This window comes from Citrus clementina, unplaced genomic scaffold (genome assembly GCF_000493195.1).
Source record: "Citrus clementina cultivar Clemenules unplaced genomic scaffold, Citrus_clementina_v1.0 scaffold_5, whole genome shotgun sequence".
NCBI classification, from domain to species: domain Eukaryota; kingdom Viridiplantae; phylum Streptophyta; class Magnoliopsida; order Sapindales; family Rutaceae; genus Citrus; species Citrus x clementina.
In genome coordinates, this window is record NW_006262201.1 from 10583508 (window position 1) to 10591053 (window position 7546).

At 35.7% G+C, this 7546-nt stretch overlaps 1 long non-coding RNA gene across 3 annotated transcripts; it reads left to right on the top strand.

Moving 5' to 3' along the window:
• The first annotated feature begins 104 nt into the window (after positions 1 to 104).
• On the top strand, positions 105 to 2913 carry LOC112098558. 3 transcript variants are annotated; one of them, XR_002905666.1, is made up of 7 exons: positions 105 to 249; positions 479 to 565; positions 659 to 817; positions 925 to 1183; positions 1277 to 1423; positions 1841 to 1943; positions 2436 to 2913. It is a non-coding gene; the product is annotated as an uncharacterized LOC112098558 (long non-coding RNA). The 3 variants fall into 3 exon arrangements; XR_002905665.1 differs by having other exon boundaries at positions 479 to 817; XR_002905667.1 differs by having other exon boundaries at positions 105 to 198; positions 479 to 817.
• Positions 2914 to 7546: the final 4633 nt, after the last annotated feature.

Below are 7546 nucleotides of genomic sequence, written 5' to 3' on the forward strand. Positions count from 1 at the left end.
GATTAATTCGTTCGAATTCACACTCTCTCACACATTATTTAAAACCATTTGTAGGTGGCTTGCAAGCTAATTAAGTTAATGCAGAAGCAATACTCTAGACTTTAGGAAAGTTGTTTTTGTTTGTGTGAGTTATCAGGTTAAGATTACTAAGCAGCTTATTAAGGCAAATGTCGGAATGAAGATTGTTCACCGCACCTGGTATGAATGATGGCGAGGAAGATTAATTGTTCACAAGCCAATTTGATCAGTGTTAGATTCTTTTGCCTCCCTTCGAGAGATATCATCATCAAATTTGAGAAGAGAGTTTTGTTTTGACATTTCACTGTAGTGAATTTTGGGAGCTTGAACCCACTTGAGTAAAATATTAGGGAATACTGGGGATATGGGTTATGAGTGATCGTTATCCTTCAAATATTTGTAAGCTCTCACTTGTTAGTAAAACCATCTTCGTATATTGACTTTGTTTCTTTGTTGTCAGGCCGAGTGTGATCTTCAAGGTTTGAGAAAGTCTTCGCAGTAAAATTTCCACCACGTGCAATTGCAGTGAAGGGGCATATACATTTGAGTAATTCAGTTTCAGATTTTCAAGGCGCGTTTGTTTAATTAGTTTCGATTATAATATTTAGTCACTCATTCTGAATCTTTTCTAATTTTCAAGTTCTTTAGGGCCGCCAACAGTTTTTCATGTCTACATGTGGCTGCAAAAAGATTGATGGTCATCAAATTATCTTGAGCCTTGAGGCATTGCATTCGAGCACAAAGGGAAACAGAGCTAAGGGAAATGAAGACAGTAGGAGATGCTCTGAATATAACAAAAGTATATTTCTACTTCTTGTGGTTATTTTAATTTTGTTTCTCCTGTCATCATATTTAATTAATTTGTTTGAATTCACACTCTCACACATTATTTAAAACCATCTGCAGGTGGTTTGCAAGCTAGCTAAGTTAATGCAAAAACAATACTCTAGACAAAGATGAGCAAATTGAAGGCGACAAATGCAAATTGGATTTCAATGAATAATTGTTAGGCTGGTGGAGATATTCTTAAAAGGGCATTAAGCTATCTTATGGAATTGGAAAGTTATTATTGCTTGAAAGCAAGCAGCATCTTTGTTGCGAAGGCTTTCCCCACTTGATAAGATGCTGAGATTGTTACCGGCCCCTTAATTATTTATTAACTCAGGTATTTATTATCAGTACATCATCTTATTCACCATTTTGGCTATATATGAAGATTAAAATTTCTAACAGTTGTTTCGGATTCTTGTGTACTCAGGTTAATAGGGCAAATGTCAGAATGAAGATTGCTCAGTGCAACCGATATAGCAAGGATGATAGTTGTGAGGAAGATTGTTGGCAAGCCAAATAGAGCCCTCCATTTGGAGAAATATCATCCTCAAATTTGAATTGTTGAGCATGTGAGGTGAAGCTAAAGCCTTAATAATGAGACCTTCCTGTGGAAGTTTCATTTGAATGAATTGAACGTTCTTAGTGAGTGAGAAATTAAGCATATATCAGCGATTTTGGTCGTCAGTGAATGTTTTCCTTCAATATTAATACACTGGCATTTCTTAGTAAATTCTCTTCACGTCACTTCCTCCGTGTTGGTGGGATTAGTAAACAAATGCCATTTCTTAGTACATTTTGAGAATTTTGACTCCCAAATAAGCCTGCAGAGCGGTGTATGGTGGGATTAGCTGCAGGATTCTTTGCCAAACTTCCTTTTTATTCCTTTGTTCACTTATTCGTTATAAATAAAGTAAAATTAGAATATTGTTCCGTTTACTGTCTAAGCTGGTCTAACATTTGTTTAATTTGGGCAATTTTTAATGCCTAACAGGTTATCTGTGACAAACCCATCAGTGAGTGTATGCAACTATTGCGTGGATTTGATAGAGTGGTCACCAACAATTTTGAAGTTATTGGAGTAGCACGGCTTTGAGGTCTCTCCCTCCCACTTTTACGTATTTGTCTATTGATCGACATGTCTATATATACATTGATAGACCAACTTACTCTTGTTTTAATGTTTTGTTTGTTAAACTTTGACTGGGTTATGTTTATTTGTCTCATATGATGTCAATGTGGTTCCTATTGAAGTGTATAGATCTGTCACCTCAAAGTCTGATTTCAATTTTCCTTTACTTCATCAACTAGCATCCTTTCCAAGTCCAGATACTTACCAATAGTGAGACTTTGCTACGGAAGTACAATTTCTCTTGTTTTACAGTTAATTATGTAAGAAAAGTTTTAAATTTACAGAATTCTGGTATAGCTCTCTTAAGGAAATGCGAGTGGTGAATATGGTTCCAACTTTTAATAGGCTTAATAGGCCCATTTGTTGAGCCACAGTGATTGCGGTGTAAATTCTTCTTTACTGTCTATATGTGTTGGAGTTTGTCTATTGTCCAACTTCTCAAATCGATTCCATGCAGGGTTTTGAATGTCTAATTAGGAGAAAGATTAACGGATTACCTTTTGAAGAAGGCCACTGTTTCTGGGCTTGGTCTCCTTGGCATCAAACAAGATAATGTTGACTCTATTAAAGGGGAAATAAGGGCAACTAAAGCGCGAAGAAAGAGGATAGTCCGGAGGAAGGTGACTGCATAAATTTCGCTGCCTGTCGAAGAGACACATCATGGAAGTCCTCATCAAACTCTGAGACACCTAAGAAATAGTAGGAGGTGGTGGTACTCGCCTGGGGTTAATTTCCTGGCAAGTATAGTTCACTGATAGAGGGAATCTTCTCTTGATGTCTAAATACCGTATGTGATACAACGTCGTATATTCTAATTTTCCTTGAGTTAAATTCTAGTCAGTTAGGAAAGTTAATTTTGTTTTCGCCATGGAAATTAATAAAGATAATAGTGGTGAGGAAGATTGTTGGCAAGCCAAATAGAGCCCTCCATTTTGAGAAATGTCATCCTCAAATTTGAATTGTTGAGCATGTGAAGTGAAGCTAAAGCCTTAATAATGAGACCTTCCTGTAAAAGTTTCATTTGAGTGAATTGAACGTTCTTAGTGATTTTGGTCGTCAGTGAATGTTTTCCTTTAATATTAATACACTGTCATTTCTTAGTAAATTCTCTTCATATCACTTCCTCCTTGTCGTTCTTATGGAAATACCTTCCTGTTTGACTTGCAAAATACATTACAAAAGCTCCCAAACAGTATATTTGAACAGAGTTACCCATTTTGAGAATTTTGACTCCCAAATAAGCCTGCAGAGTGGTGTATGGTCGGATTAGCTGCAGGAGCAGTGCAAGATTCTTGTCAAACTATCTGGCTGGTAAAAAGACTGTTGTCAAACTTCCTTTTTATTCCTTTGTTTACTTATTCGTTATAAATAAAGTAAAATTAGAATATTGTTCCGTTTACTGTCTAAGCCGGTCTAACATTTGTTTAATTTGGGCAATTTTTAATGTTGAGTGCATGTTATCCACGAGTTTGATGGAGCAGAAAATGGCCAAAAATCTAATGACACCCACATCCAAAAGATGCCGTTAGGCCAAAAATCTAAGATTAATTGCTTTACGTGAAAAAAAAAAGTGATCACTTGATTTAACTTCCTTTACTAAAAAGGAAAACAATTTTTGGAAACACGCTCGGAATTTTAAATTGATATGAAAAAAAAATTTATTATGGACTATCTTTTTCCCAAAATTTAACCTAAGACAAGAATATGTCCAAAATACCCTCCACATTATCCCAAAACGTTATAAACTCCCCCGTTCCTCTCAACATCATCTCTTCCAAATCTTTCTCCTCCCAAAAACCAGCCATGGCTTCATATTCAATTACCTCAACACTCCAATATTGGCTTGCAAACCACCCCCAAATCCTCAACTTCACATGGACTCCGAACCAAACACTAGCTTCCTCCCCACACTTCCTCATTCTCTCCATCCTCACTTACCTCTCCCTCACATTCATCCTCTACCACACATCAACATCAACATCACCACCATCATCACCTCTCATTGACCCCACATCCTCAAGCCCATCACAGCCGTCCATAACCTCACCCTCCTCCTACTCTCCCTCATCATGGCCGTTGGTTGCCCTCTCTCCATCATCCTCCATTTACCCCACCTCCGTTACAAACTCTGTTTACCCCCTACCATTTCTCCGTCTGGCATGGCCTAATTCCGACCGAATCAACGACGGTCGTGATAGGTTTTGGCTGCGACAATTCGCGCTTCAAACGGCGGCGTTTCGGTTGGTTTTTGGCGACAGTGACGGTGGGAAAGTGATGGCTGGCGCAGGAACTTTCGTTGCTACCATCCATGGCCGGTGAGGTGGCCGAAAATCGGAGATATGTCAGCGTCGGGTTCGCAGTTTTGGGTCGGGTTTTCCGGGTCGGTTTGACAGCTTCCTCTATCCCTCTCGCCCATAAAACATTACCCAGCTTCCTCTTATTATTATTATTTTTTTTCACCTACGTTACAGAACTATATTGATATTTCGATGAGTAGTAAAAATTAATGTTAAAATTTTATAGACGAGTGTATAGTAAGATGCTCAAAGTACTAGAACATATACAAATAATCCCAGCTCTAATAAAATTTTGCCACATAATGAGTTTTATCCCTTAAGCAAAACATATCGATAAAGTATACAAAAGCCCACAATGCATGAGTACATGTCAATAACAAATGAAAGTAATTAAGATAAATAATATGCTTTATTTCCTTTTATTTTAGTTTTTTTTTTTTTTTTTGGTTTCTTTTGAAAGGAGACCAACTAGATCATGCAAGAAGTTAATTTTTTTTTTAAATAAAAAGGGAAAAATGATGGTCTTACAAAGTTCGAATATAAAGTTTATAATCTAAAATTAATGATGTGACAATTAACCTAATGGAGTAAGAAGTCCCAAATAGAGGGCATAACTAATTTGCGTCAGGGATTTGGTACCCCAGTCCTTTGTCTTATAGTAGATGAGTCTTTAGATATCATTTAATAGCTGCAAAAGTGATACAAAGATGGTTTAGTACCCCAGTCCTTTGTCTTATAGTGAATGAGCCTATAGATATCATTTAATGGCTGCAAAAGTGATACAAAGACAATTGGAGATAACCGGACAAAAAGGTCATGGGCCGGTAACCTACAGGGAAAGAAGATTTTAATAAAAGTACGCATGTAATGGGTCCAACATTTGTTAAGAAGACATGCATTGAAACTAACAGCAAACATGTGGATGCAACTATTGGTTGAAAACAAGTTGGTGGAAGCGTGCAACTCTGGGTTAGGGTAAGATCAAAATTCTATTTTTGAAAAAAGTGACGAAAATATTTGGAAGAGAGGGTCCAAGAGATAAGGTAATGCACTGCGAAAGTAATTGGTGGGAAAAAAGGAGAAAATTTTCCTTTAACTCTGAGGTTTGAAATAATAAATAAATTTAATTTTTTTCTTATAGTTTAAATAATAGGCCGTGTCATTGCCAATTTTGAACAATAATAAGGACTCGCCTATCGTGCAACAGTGGCACCATGCCACTGCTTTTGTCTTTTATGTGTAAAATTTCATGAAGCCCTTTCACTTATTCTTATTTGAACTTTGCTTCAAAAATATTAAGTTCATTTCTCCCAAACCCGTGAATCCTTCAACGGCCGATCAACGGCAAATCGGCTCCTCCGGTGGCTGTGGTTGGTCAGAAAAGACATAGAGAATTGTGGAGAACAAAACTCAAGTGGTGGCATCACCGGAAACTGGAGAAACAACGGCGAATTGAAGCGGGGATTCTGTGACTTTTCACGGCTTCGATTGGCAGCTTTCCGAATGCTTTACGGCGACAAGGATGACATGGAGATGACCGGCATCGCACGAGCTTCCGATCGGTACCAACCTTGGCCGGTGGAGTTGCCGGAAACGGAAACAAAATCCGGGTCGGGTTGACCCGGTTATTTTTGTGACAAGGATGGTGTGGAGATGACCGGCGTCGCACGATCTTCCGATCGGTACCAACCTTGGCCGGTGGCGTGGACGGAAATGGAAACGAAATTCGGGTCGGGTTCGCCGGTATTTGTGATAAAAAGAGGGGTATTGTGATAAATGTGTAATATAGAAGAAAAATGTATAAATAACAAATAGTATAAGGTGCTAATTATAATGTTTATATGGATGCAATAGAAATTAATTTAATATTTATGAGGTAAAGTTTAAATAAAAATGAATGAAAGGGGTTCAATGAAAATTTACAACACAGTTGGCACAAAAGACAAAACCAGTGGTACGGGTACCACGGTGGTACCGTAGTTGGATCCCAATAATAATAATAACAATAAAATTATTTAAAGAATAATATTAAAATATTGATGATGATGATGATGATGATTTGCGTGATGATAACAACAATAAATTTAAAAATAGTAAATCATCAACCAAGAAATAGTGGCTTAATTGAGATGAATGATAAGTTAAAACAATAAAAAAGAAAGAAAAATATAAAGAGAAAAATATATTTGACACTCTATTTTATTTGTTGTAAGTAATAGAAAGTATGAGTTGTATAGTTTGTTACAAAAGAAGCCCGAATTAAATTGTAATAATTAAAGAAGTAATAAAATTATCTGACATGTTATTTAGTAGTCCCTATTTGTTTTGTATAAGAGTTTAAAGTAATAAGTGTGAAATAAAAAATAATAATTTTAGTATTCGAAAGAAATTGTGTTGTATATATGCATCCCTTTTAGTCAGTATGTTTTATTGTAAATCTTAATTTATTAAATAGAAAGCATATAATTCTCCTAATATAGTAACACATAGAGAGTCTTCTAGGTGACACAACTTAAAAGTAATTTTTAACTCTCAAGTATAAGAGTCTCTTGTTATATTATAGCTCGGTGAGTTCGAGGTCAATACACAGAAAAAAGATTTATTTGTTTATTTTACTTTTGCTAAAAATGGTTAGGGTTATGGATTCACCCTTAGTAGTAAATAAAATTTAATAAATTTTTTTCGCCATTTTTATTTAGATTTATTGCCGAAAAGATTAAGTATATAAATTATCATTATTTTCCCTTTAATTTTATGATGGATTAAGTATTTTTTGTGCAAAAATTTAATTTGTCTACAATAAATGAAAATACCATTTTGTCATACCTTATATTAAGAATTAAGAATTTATTGTGTCAAACTCCTTGTTTGTCTATAATAAATCAAAATTTCAAAATATAAAATATGTAAAAAATTAAATAGATTTTATGTTCGATCACCTGGGGGGAACAACTGGTTAGTAAAAAAGCACGTGTAGTAAGTTGAAAATATTTTTACGACTTGTGTGTTTAAACAAATAACAAACTGATGTATGGAGTTGAGGTTGCAAGCGTTCCCCTTGCCATTGAAACTAGCTACGAAGGTCTTGAACGTTTTGTCTTTTCCACCAATAAATGTATTATTGTTTTAGTTGGAGATACTAGAGTTGGCACCCTAGTGCTACAGGTAAAATAACAGTACTCTTATTTCTTGTGTTTTCTTTGCTTGGCTCCATTAATATTTTACACGAATTACTTTTCTTTTAAATTTTGTTGGTGGCTTTGGATATTCA